Source organism: Salmo salar, chromosome 11, assembly GCF_965601325.2.
Source record: "Salmo salar chromosome 11, fSalSal1, whole genome shotgun sequence".
Taxonomy (NCBI): domain Eukaryota; kingdom Metazoa; phylum Chordata; class Actinopteri; order Salmoniformes; family Salmonidae; genus Salmo; species Salmo salar.
The window spans coordinates 23,163,791-23,176,222 of record NC_138301.1 but is presented as its reverse complement, the minus strand read 5'-3'; the positions used below and the strand labels follow the sequence as shown (position 1 = coordinate 23,176,222).

Here is a 12,432-nt window from a genome sequence, read left to right as displayed (position 1 = left end):
CCCTAACCCTTACCTTAACCATTCGGAATGAATGCCTAAGCACAATTGGTTTTAACCCTATCCCAAACCTTAACCCTTAACTTCGAAATGAGACGTTTGAAGAAACGGAACAATGCTGTGCAGGAGGAGTCAACCCAGGGTGTCCAAAATAGAAATGTGATGTTTGGAGCAACTTAAAAATGTTATGTTTGGAGAAACGTGGATATAATTATGCAATGAGACTGTGAGAGCTTGTTGGTGTGTGTGGTGTGTGGTGTGTACCTCCCGCTTCACTGCCGGCTATACGGAATGCAGGGAATGCTTCTGGCTCTGACCCCACCCCTGTCCTGTTGGCCCGGCCCATTCCAGAGGGACAAGGGGGGGGGGCTGTTGGGAGAAGCAGTGACAGCTCAGTAACACTCACCAGAGCCCGCCATCCCCCGTCGCAGAGTGGCATCACCCACCCTTTTCCAGAAGAGAGAGTTTATTTTTTTTGCTCCTGCTCTCCCCAGTGCCGACTATAGAGGACCACCGAGCACGGGGCCCCTCTCCCTCTGCTCTGCCCCTCCACTCTCCTCCGCTCCCCCAGCCCGGAAAGAGATTTATTGGGGAAAAACGAAAGAAAAAATATCTGTGACCTCCACTTAGCCAGGAGTAAACACATGACTGGTGTGGTTTAATCAGAAGGGCACAGTCTTCCCTCAGCGCCAGAGCTCCAGGTCTATGGGACAGTTGTAAACAGGTTGTAATATGTGTTTCTCTGGCACAGACTGGGGAACGTGAAGATCTTGTGGCTGTAATGACTACGCTGCCATGTAGTAGGCGTTTATATCATATTTCTGGTGGGTGATGGTTTTCTGGTTTTCTCTAAGAAAAGTGTGTGTAGGTATACTCAGTCACCTCACACTAGTCCTTACGTCTGGAATTAAAGTGATGGTTTTGTAAAATTTCAGCCAGTAGTTTTGAAGATAATGTTCACTAGCCAAAACGGGTCCCCAAAAATGTAGCACAGTTGTGTACCACGTTTGTTCGTTTTTTTATACGAATTCCAATTTGCATTTGTAAGTGCTTAAGATCCTGGACCGCATCTTTAAATAAGGCTAAAATAATTCTAACTATACCATAATCATAAATTGAAGGAGATATGTTACGGTTATGGATTTCACTCACATCAGTTCAAGCTCTTGCTTGCTTATAGTTATAGCTTTGTAAAATAGGACAACCTATCATTCAGAGTATCTCCCTCGGAAATCAAATCCAATCTTCCTGTCTGACAATTAAAACCCACAGCTGATGACTATCTGTTTGACATCATATTTATTTGACATGGGGGAAGGCCCGACCACTTGTTTGGCTTGTAAAATCCAGTGCTCAAAGAGTAGGCTTGGAGTGTGTTTTCTCTGGACCTGTGGTTCCTCCAGCATCCCAGAAGCCTTTGCAGCAGGGATAGGGCTGATACTCTATAGGCCGCAGATCAAAGGGCCTCTCCCTTCTCTCTTACAGAAAAATAATAAGGTCTGATGTCAATATTCTACTGTACCCCGAAATTACAAACACATCAGTTAACTTACAGTAAATTAACTAAACATGCTAATGTGTTTAGCTTCATATCATATCATTCTATTATAACCTATGAATAGTACCTAAACTGAGTTTTGGCAAAAAACATATGGTGATGAAATTATTTGGTGTCACAAAAATGTACAATGTTAAACACAAACCGATGCCAAAAAGTGAGTTATTTCAATAAGACGTCAAGAAAACAGGTGTGAATACGTACTGATACACTGAGTGGGAGTGAGATGAGATATTGTGTTAAACGACTGTTATTACACAACTACTCATACCAATGCCAGTGATTACACAATTAGGAACACTTATCACTGAGTCAGACAGTTCAGTGGAAGAATGCAGATTCTCTGGACTATTGATTCAGCTCCCCACTCTGCTCTCCTTCCCTTCCTCCTCCTATCCATCTTTCTTCTCCTCTTCTACTCCTCTCCTCTCTTCTCTTCTCTTGTCTTCTCTTCTCTTGTCCTCTCCTTTCTCCTCTTGTCCTCTTCTCTCCTCACTCTGACCTCAGTCTCTGACAGTTTCTCGGCTCTGGGACCAATCAGCAAACATGAGGACAGACATCTCTTCTGAGAAAGCTCAGTGTGAGAATCCTGTGAATAGAGCTGAAGCATGAATAAGCCATTTTGAACAAACAGACTGTGGGTACATACAGTACACAACTAGGGCAAAACAAACAGCATGCTGCCTCCCAGGGGCTCGACAAGCGCTGACCCAGCCCCAAGATCAGCTCCCTCAACAGGGCCATGGTTGTGTGGGGCCAGGCCTGGTCCTTCCTGTCTAGACCAGGGGAGATAGGGTTAATGAAATGCTCAACGCCGTCTGAGCGCTGTCTGTGGCATCCATCCTCAGCTCGTTCCCTCTGAAGCAGACCGTCACAGCTAGGGAGCCCGACACACACACCTCCGTCTCTTTCTCCCTTGGTCTCTTTCCCTCGCTCTCTCTCTCTCTCTCTATTTCACCCCCCATCTCCTCTCCATCCCCTCCACCCTCCTTACTTACACTCTGTTTCATTGCGGAATTCTAACTCCCCCCCAGCTGCCTACACCTCACTTGCCTCTCTGGTCTCTCTTCTCCTCTCTTCCCCCTCTCCATCTCTCTGTCAGTGAAGAAGCATCGTTTATGAGACAGTCTGAGAATAAGAATAAATGGTGGTCAATAGTTCAGCGTGTTGGCTCATCCAGCTTTGTAAATATGGATGACTGGGCCCAGCCACGATGGGGAAATGTGTGTGTCTCAAGCAGCAGCAACAGTGGGCGGTGGGCGGCCAGGCCTGCCAACAGAGCACCTGGACGGTGTTAATCATAGCATAGCATAAACACTGCCCCGGACCGGCCCGCCTCGGCCCCAGACACCCAACATACGGCCCAGCGAGCTGCTCCTCCTTTACCGCATACACACGCATCCAAGCAAGCATGTAGCGTTGCGCGTACAATAACATGCATCTACACACACACGTACAAGTACGCATGCATATAACTACACACACACACGGACATGTACAGATGCCGACATACTGCACGCATACAGATACATATTTAACATCAGGCTTATCATTTTATACAGATGTAGGATCTTTATTTGATCACCCTGTTGCAGGATAACTTTCCTGTAATGTAGTGTATTTGAGTTTTAAAAAGGCTTCTGAAATTTGTAATTTCCACTTTTACATTTCAGACTTGATTTTCTGTTACAAAAAATGTATCAACCACTACGAAAATGTCCATTAATTATAATCCATGTAATAATTCACATTTCCTGTTGCTGCAGGATTATTTTCCTGCTGTAGCAAAACAGCAAAAAAATATTAAGATCCTATACCTGTAGTACAAGTCATGGTAATTTCACATTTTACATACCAAATACACAACATACCAAATACACAACATACCAAATATACAACATACCAAATATACAACATACCATATACAGGACATATATCAGAAAGCAGCTGAAGTTTAATGTCTTACAGTACCTCCACTTCAAGTGCATCAGTCTGAGCAAAGCAGACTGTGTCCACCATTTGGAACCCAGAGGGCAGACATCAGGAGGAAACAAGGCTTCATTTCAGAGAGGATCCATTTTGTGCTCCAACGCCCAGCAGTAGAGACATCCTCCATTAACTAAGAATGCCATTACAGTCCCACTACCCGAGTACCCACTGCTAAGCACTTCTGGGCAGCACTATATGTGGCTCAATGGCACAGTGTACCATTTAGTATGAAGGTATATTAAAACTTAAAATGTGATTTAGATGGAGTAGATTAATTAGTGGATTTGTAGAGGAAGCGCTGTGCTCTGTTTGGCTGTATTGATGAGTCCCATGAAATTGTAATAGTTTATTTTCATACAACTTTTTATGTATGCTCTGTTGTGGAAAAGATACCAAACTTACTTAGAAAAATGTACATTTAATTAAGATATTAAGAGAGAATGGTTGATGACATTTTGACCAATGTCTGAGGGGTATTCTACAAAGCAAGCTAGATCTATTCAGGGTTTTCTAAAGCTAACCAGCTTCAGTTAGCTTCACATTCCAGCTCAGGCTTCATCCGTACTATGACGGTGGATATTGCTGGTCCGCCTGCCGCTAACTGGCGTGCATGCACATGGCTAGTCGAACGCCCAACTCTTCATTGTGACAACACTGAAACATCAATTATTGGGCGAGTAAGTGTCACATTTTAATTTGTGCCAAAATCAAAATGAAACAAAAGTTATCTTAAATTCAGCAGGCTATGGTGGGAAATAGCCTTTTAGAAGTGCCATCTTTATTGTATTACTTATCGTTAATGACTCCTTTGGTGTGCTTTGGTGTGCTTTGGTGTGCTTTGGGGCGCTTTGTGTGCTTTGGCAGTGCTTTGGGTTGTCATCAATGGCACAAGCACCTTTTTCCCCACTCCTTTCATCAGTTGTATTATTAAGTCATACACAATAATTGCATTGCGTGAAGTTTACAATGCATTCTGTGATATATTTAAAAATTACTATTTTAAAACACACAATTTTGTGGGGGATTAATAACATATTTATTCAGTCCTTTTCCTCAAATGAAGAGGATGATGACGCAATCTCTGCAAGAGGGAGGGAATCTGATTGAATTGGTTCTCGACTAGCGGCTCAGTCATTTCATTCAGGGTAAGTGGAGTTAGCCGTGAGTTAGTTCTGAAGGATTTGTTGCCATAGAAATGTACCTGGCTAAAAGGTGAAACACTTTCGTATGACTGGTTATTCCGAGTTTAACTCAGAGTTGACCAAAGTTACCTCACTAACTCCTCAAACCTGCTTCATAAGATACCCCTCTAGTCTTCTTCAAGTCCCCATATTTTGGTTCCAGTTTCAGAGCTGAATGTTAGTATTTTAAGTAGCTCTCTCACACACTAGCTAACCTCCCCAACACTATTGTTTCACTATCAGAGACATTTCCTTCCCTGTCACATAATGAAATACAACCGTTTTCAGTGTCATATTTCACACACACACACACACACACACACACACACACACACACACACACACACACCACACACACACACACACACACACACACACACACACACACACACACACACAGACACAGACACGCATGAACACACGCACAAAAGCGCAAGCACACACACACACACACACACACACAGACACACATTTATAGAGGAAAAATACCTTTTCGCTGAGCTCCTCACTTGAACCTCGACTGACCAAAACAGTGTAAATCATCACGGTGGCTCACAGCCACAACAGTGTTTATCTCTGTGAGTCCTGGAGAAGGATAATGTATCATCATCACTGTCACTTTGCATAAAGTCAACCTTTTAATAACTAAACACACAGCCACACTCACAGAGGAATACACATCAGACAGCCAGGACTCTCCATGCTCCCCAGAGGAGGGGGCCCTTGGTCAAGTGCAGCTCCCCTGGATAGGGGAGGGTTTCTGGGGTAGAGGAGTGTCCATGCCTGGCCTGGACACTCTGGAGAACCTGGATGCTTTATCGCCGTGTGTCTGGGATGGGGTAAACACAGTCAACCTGCCATGCGAGGGAGGAGATGGAGTGTGTGTGTGCGTGTGAGTGCGTGTACGGGTGCAATGTGTGCTGGCGTGTATGTGTGTGTGTGCTGGTGTGTATGTGTGTGTGTGCTGGCGTGTATGTGTGTGTGTGCTGGCGTGTATGTGTGTGTACCATATGGGGGAGATGTATTATCTGTTTAAACTGCCTCAGCACAGCTAGGCCACACAGCAGGCCAGCAGACTATTAGAATCTTACACAACCTGCACCCCTCTCATATCTGCCATAGTTCACATTTCTGGAGGAGCACAACTGTTGGATTACATTCCCTATGAGTCAATGATCCAGCCTGTCAGTGTGTGACAGAGTGGTCTACGCAGCCAAACCTACTCTCAGTCTAGCTTCATCTGTCTATGCTGCTGTGAAGAGAGACCAAGGCCCTGTTAAACAAGGCCCTGTATTCACAACTACCATCCCCCATAATCCTGAGCTCATCCATCTTTCCAGCCTGACTTGACTAAAGGGACATGATGCTGTATATTTCTCCTCAGGAGTCTGAAGGTACATTCTGGGAGTTGTTCGGTTTCCCTCCTATGGGAATAACCCATCAATCTGGCAACCGCAGCATCCCGGCCACAACCACACAACCACTGTCACGACTTCCGCCGAAGTCGACCCCTCTCCTTGTTCGGGCGACGTTCGGCGGTCGACGTCACCGGCCTTCTAGCCATCGCCGATCCACATTTCATTTTCCATTTGTTTTGTCTTTGTCTTACACACCTGGGTTCAATTCCCCAATTACTTGTTCATTATTTAACCCTCTGTTCCCCCATGTTTGTTTGTGAGTAATTGTTTGTATGTAATACGGTCCGTTATGTGGGCTCGCTTTATTGTATTGTATTTCTCTATTTTGAGTAAATTACATTTATTTACTCATATCTGCTGTCCTGCGCCTGACTCCTTTACACAAGCTACACACAGACCACATTACAACCACAAGACACCAGGCAGACCTCAGTTTGCAGGACAGAGAAAAAGACCCAGAGCTTTCTGTGATTGGAGATGATGAGAGGGAAAGGCGGAAAGAGAGGAGAGAGATAGAGAGAGAGAGAGGGGAGTGAGATCAAATCTGAGCCACACGGGTAATTTTAGCAAAATATCTGATTTCCCAGCAAAGGACATAGGGAGCGGTGGGGGTGAGGGGGTTGGATGTTGGATTACCGTCAACGGAATAAGAATTGGATATAGCTGAGAAGATTCTCCACTGCCATCTCCAAGCAGCTGCAGTACCTTACTCTCAGCCCATTAGAGCATCTTCACTAATACCCCACATTGATGCAGTACACTCAGTCTTCACTAATACCCCACATTGATGCAGTACACTCAGATTCTTCACTAATACCCCACATTGATGCAGTACACTCAGTCTTCACTAATACCCCACATTGATGCAGTACACTGAGTCTTCACTAATACCCCACATTGATGCAGTACACTCAGTCTTCACTAATACCCCACATTGATGCAGTACACTCAGATTCTTCACTAATACCCCACATTGATGCAGTACACTCAGATTCTTCACTAATACCCCACATTGATGCAGTACACTCAGATTCTTCACTAATACCCCACATTGATGCAGTACACTCAGTCTTCACTAATACCCCACATTGATGCAGTACACTCAGATTCTTCACTAATACCCCACATTGATGCAGTACACTCAGTCTTCACTAATACCCCACATTGATGCAGTACACTCAGAGTCATCACTGATACCCCACATTGATGCAGTACACTCAGTCTTCACTAATACCCCACATTGATGCAGTACACTCAGAGTCATCACTGATACCCCACAAGCACAGGGCAGTGTCTACCACAGATTACATGTCTCACACACATCTTCTGCACCCTCTCAGCTGACAAGGTTAAGCTCCAGAGGTTGCACATCTGTAACACACACACACACACACACACACACACACACACACACACACACACACACACACACACACACACACACACACACACACACACACACACACACCCCGTGACCCGTATAGCTGTGAGCCCCAGCCCTGCTCCATCCACTCACACATTGATTAACCCTGCGAGTGTTTGCCCATTAGAGCCTGATCTGCACAAATCAAACCAATATGTGAACTCTGTGATTAGAGTCAGAAGTATTAACACGCCTTTCACTCAGAAACCAGAGCCAGGCGCATTCCATTGGCTCTCGCCTATCTTTGGAATAAAATACAAATATGTCACGATGAGGGAGGGAAAATGTTGGGGGGTGGTGGACTTTATCAGGCGGTAACATTTATTCACCTTTTCCTTCAATTTTTATGATTTGGGAGCATGAGGCACACACACACATACACATGCACACACGACAGCACCCACACACACACACACACACTGACACATAATCAGTTGTGAAAATATTTTGCTAACGTCAACTATCCAGAGGTCACTTAAGCTGCGCCGCTCTCCCAAGTGGGCTCCAGATCAGAGGAGACCGTAGTCTACCCCACCTTCTCTGCTGACAGACCTCCCTGAAACCCACCAGCCTGCCCTGGCCGGGCCTGGCTGCCTTTCACCTGTAAAGACTCTGGCTCCTCTAGAATACGAGCCAATAACCCTGCAGGGCGAAGGGAAGCCATACAACAGAGTCTTTCTTAGTGTACAGACAGAGACCTCGACACTGAGCTACTGCCAAAGACATAAATGCCCTTTGTATCGTTTACACTGTCCAAAAACCCCAAGCAAAAGAAAATATGGAGAGAGGGAGAGACATTGGAGTACAATGGCTGGATAGTGAGGTAAAGGGGAGGTAAAGGGGAAGTTGTTTCACCACACTGCGTGGGTGAGGCCACAGAGACGTTAGACTACAATGGCAAAGTGAGGATGTGTATTTACTCTGGGGGAGATATTCCTTTGCCCTTCCCCATCCACACGCTGACTCAATGGCTAATATGAGTGGAAACTATTGGACATTCACTCTCTTTCCCTCTCCTTTCTACCACACACGTATTTTAACCCCTCAACTGACTTATCTGCGACTTAAAAATCTGTTTGCTATCTTGAATCAAAGCGAAAATATGGTGTATTCCCAATTCAGAATAGTTGTTTTTTTTCCTTTTTTAAATGGTGCAAATTGAAGAGTCATATTTTGGTGATGGACTGATATGATGATATCACCCATCTCCCAGAGAGCTGGTTGGCATGGATGTTAGACTGAACAGGAAGTGAGCGTTAGGAACAAATTGGTAAGAGGAAGGAAATGTTTAAGTCCAGAGATGATAGCTCGCTGGTGATTCTCCTGCAGCATATCGGATTGTTACAGAACCATTTAGTTAATCTGGAGGCCAGTAACGTGCCTCAGATAAGGGCAATACACACAACCTAGTACTTGAAAAAAGTGCAATATGCATCAATGTTGTACGTGTTTGTTCAAGTACACTCAACCCGTGACCAAACAGATAGAGCATGAGGAGGTACGATACAATCACAAAGAGATTCATGCAAGTTTAAAAACGTGGACGGATTATGATTTGGTAAATTATTTTTGTTTATTTTTGCAGAACAGGACTGTACATATTTCTGCAGAGCAGGGCTCAAAATGAAATAAAATAAGATAATTAAGCAAATCAACATTTGAGCAGTCCACTTGTGTCATTTTATGCAAGTTGAGGATAACAAGGTAATTTATGTTGAAATACAACCAAGTTAATTCTCTCTGTTCAATATCTAACTTCACCAGTGCTTTGTTGCAACCTTACATTTCTACCTTCTAGTATTTTATCCACTAGGAACACCTTAGATCCTCATAGACCCCCCACTTCTGGAACCATCACCCATTCTCCAGATCCCCTACCCCCCCTTTCTCCCCGCTGGGGTGGCCAGCCGAAACGTGTCCCATCAGCCAGCGCGGTGAATGGGAATGGGAGGACATGCTAAGGTTTGGCCCTGCTCTCCGTTTACACGTTCATTCAGGTGGATTTGGATCCTTGGCCAGATACCGTATGTACGCTGGACCCTGACACCAAAACACTTCACGTATGACTGGACTGAACAACCCTACCCACACTCAACCCACAGTGCGTTTTCCTTTCTCTCATACCTTTACTACCTACAGTTCCTATATCCCTGCCAGCCTCCTACACTCTGACTGACTGGGAGATTCCATTGACCTCTGTGGCACCGGGGGGTAAACGATCGGGGCAATAAAAGTGCATAGCAAGGTTGAGCATGGTAGGTCAACCAACTACCATTGATGGTTCAGCAAACAACTGAACAACACCATAACAAACCATGAGTTCATGTATTGTCAAGGGCCACACTAAGGGCTAATAGGCTAACGTACAGTAGCCTAAACAAAGTCAAAGTGACACATTACGTAAAGGCTACAAGGTTAACGCTGATGTTATGACCCAGTCAGTCTCTACCTCTGTTATTCCAGGAGGGGAAAAAATGGGACAAAATAGGTATTTACAGGAGTCTGCCCCAGCCACTGTTTCTCCCTAAACCCCTTTCCCCTACCTCACCCGTGTGATGCAACATTCCTACCTTATTGACAAGTTTCAGATGGAGATGGGATATGTAACGTGGCGCGCCCATCCGAGCGGGTGGTAAGGTGCACATGTGGGCAGCAGATCTGTAGCTGTGGCATTTTGGAGAATCTTTCTCCACACAGGTTTAGTCTAGCAGCCCGGTGGCCCCACATCTGGCCACTCTGACCACCAACACCATCATCACAACCACCACAACTACCTCCACCACAGTAAGACATGTGTGTCCCTCTACCCAGCCCTGAGCAGCCTAGCCCAGCCAATACAACCCCTTCCCTGCTCCATTATCAAGACACATTGATAATAAGATTGTGGGAGCAGCTTTTGACATCATCGATCATAGTCTGCTGTTACGGCTTTACATCAATAACATGCCTCTCAATCTCTCCTGGCTTAAAGAAGAGGAGAGATTGACTGCATCACTACTTGTCTTTGTGAGATGTATTGACATGATGACAGCACTGAGCTGTCTGTTTTAACAGCTCAGACATCCATACATACCCCCACAAGACATGCCACCAGGGGTCTCTTCACAGAAGAGGGATCCTAATAAAATACTAAAAGTGCTAATGTTTTATGATGTACTGTTTTATTTGTGATGTAATTGCCTTAATCTTAATAGAAAGGGGGATACCTCATCAGTTGTCCAACAGAAATGTGTCTTCCACATTTAACCCAACCCCCCTGGATCAGAAAGGTGCAGGGGATGCCTTAATCGACATCCACAGCACCTGGGGAACAGTGGGTTAACTGCACTGCTCAGGGGAAGAAAGACTGTTTTTTACCTTGTCAGCTCAGGAATTCGATCCAGCAACCTTCCGGGTTACTGACCCAATGCTCTAACCACTAGGCTACCTGCCACACTGAGTGAGTAATCAACCATGAGAGTTGGAGATCCTTAATAAATACATGAATTATGAGTAATCAACCATGAGAGTATCAAAACAACATTTCATCATTCTTTATTATAGCAGGTAAATTATAGTGTAGTGTTGGCAAGAGACACCAGCCATGCATACTTGTGACATCTTGCATTGATGAAGGTTGGTGTTGATTAGCAGTTTCTTGTTAACTTTACAACTGTTGGCTGACGGTAGCTACTGTACTGTAACGTTAGCTAGATCAATTATCCTGCTCCCTGCCAACTCCTCGATACTTGACGTCGTGGAAAGAAGCCTTTAATTATCAACTCGTAAATAACCCACTTTAGACCGGTTAGCTCCAATACGAGAACTTGCTGGGAAAATACGTACAGTCAAATCTGACGCTCAAACCAGCGCGCAACAAATATAAATAAAACGGAGCCAGTTCAAAAGGGAAACCCGAGTGTGGTGGCATCAGCTGATTGCATCAGCAGACATTGCACCAATTGGATTCACACTCTACTGACATGCAGTCTATTTGAGTTGACCAGTTCTACACATTCCTCCTCGATACACGATGTCACGAGTACGCATGCGCTGGTGTCTATTGCTGCTGTAACTGGATGTTACTCACTATGCTTGCTGTTGCTGATATCCCACCACCACCGCAGCTTCCACCGGTCTGGGTTCCGTGTTTCTTCCTTCAGGGGATTTTATATCGCATATCGTGCTCACTGCCTGTAGTTATTATCATCTTCATATGACGCTTCTCTCTGGCAGTGAGCTACCCGGAAGGAGCAGAGCTCTAACGCTAAAACTATTCATTGTTATATTTTCTAATACATGTTTAAACGTACATGTGGTGTTTCCTTTCTGAAATGAAAACAATCCAAACTGAAATCTTAAACTGTGATTATTTTTCAATAATAGAAACGAAACCGAACCGACCTCAAAAAGCACTAAATCGCTCAGCACTAACTCTCACGTGATTTGCTGATAAGCCATCACTCATTAAAAAAAAAGGAAGGCAGGACCTCCACTCACAACAATAGCCTGGTCCTAGATCTGTTTTTACTTTTGCCTACTCCATTGTAATTTTCAAGATAAACATGCATACCATTTGAATGACAATTCCATACAGAGTTACCAAGAGAGCAGAAACAGATTAGCACCAAGGCAAGATAAATTAATGCCCTTCCATGTTTCCAGTGCCACTCCTTTTCATTGTGAGGGCAATACTAACATTAGAACGTGTCAACAACAAAGCATTTATGGAATGTTTGACTTTAGAATGTTGTTGCTTAGAGTCAGAATTAGTGTTGACCTGAAACCAGTCTGTCATTTCCATGGAGATTCTAAATCATAAGAATACAGCACATTGATATTTGAGTAATGATATACAGTATAATTATTTATTTTGTTATAGTGGAA

The 12,432-nt window shown here is 44.4% G+C and overlaps 1 long non-coding RNA gene across 1 annotated transcript; it reads right to left on the bottom strand.

The window, feature by feature from the left end:
* Positions 1–1,279: 1,279 nt before the first annotated feature.
* On the bottom strand, positions 1,280–12,098 carry LOC106562283 (uncharacterized). Its single transcript, XR_001319003.3, has 2 exons — positions 11,636–12,098; positions 1,280–2,144 (listed from the first exon to the last, which is right to left on the bottom strand). It is a non-coding gene; the product is annotated as an uncharacterized LOC106562283 (long non-coding RNA).
* Positions 12,099–12,432: the final 334 nt, after the last annotated feature.